The following is a 739-nucleotide window of genomic DNA, read 5'->3' on the forward strand; positions in this document are numbered from 1 at the left end:
GAGGGAGGGAGGGAGGAACTTTGTGTCAGAAACATAACGGAGGGGGCTGGAGAGATGATTAAGAGCATTGCCTTCTCTTCCAAAGGTCCTGAGTTCAATTCCCAGCAACCACATGGTGACTCGTAGGTCTGTTGCACTCTTCTGGCCTGCAGGCATACAGACTATTGTATACAAAATAAATAAATAAATAGATAGATAGATAGATAGATAGATAGATAGATAGATAGAAACACAATCGAGAATGAGGATAAAGACCACTATGCAGGCATGCACCCGGCACCCTGGGCACGGGCCCTGGGAGAGCAGAATCATCTCCAGCTACATAGGGAGTAGAAGACCAGCCTGGGCTACATGAATCTCTGACTAATTAATTAATAATAGTTAATAATGGGACAAATTTTCCTGCAAAAGAAGGAAGCCATGTCTATCTCTCTCCAGTAGGAGCTATCCTCACACGCTACACACCGAAGATGAGCTGTATTGATTGTACTCAAGATAAATGGATCCCCATTTCTGGATGAGAAGAGGGTGAAAGAATTTACCCTCCCCCCCCCAAAAAAGTAGCCTGCCTTTAATCCCAGCACTTGGGAGGAAAAGGCAGGCGAATCTCTGTTAGTTCGAGGCCAGCCTGGTCTACACAGTGAGTTCCAGGACAGGCTCCAAAGCTACAGAGAAACCCTGTCTCAAAAAACAAACGAACAAACAAAAAAAAAGGGGGGGCCATCTTTCCCATTTCTTT

Source organism: Microtus ochrogaster, unplaced genomic scaffold (genome assembly GCF_000317375.1).
Source record: "Microtus ochrogaster isolate Prairie Vole_2 unplaced genomic scaffold, MicOch1.0 UNK98, whole genome shotgun sequence".
Taxonomy (NCBI): Eukaryota; Metazoa; Chordata; class Mammalia; order Rodentia; family Cricetidae; genus Microtus; species Microtus ochrogaster.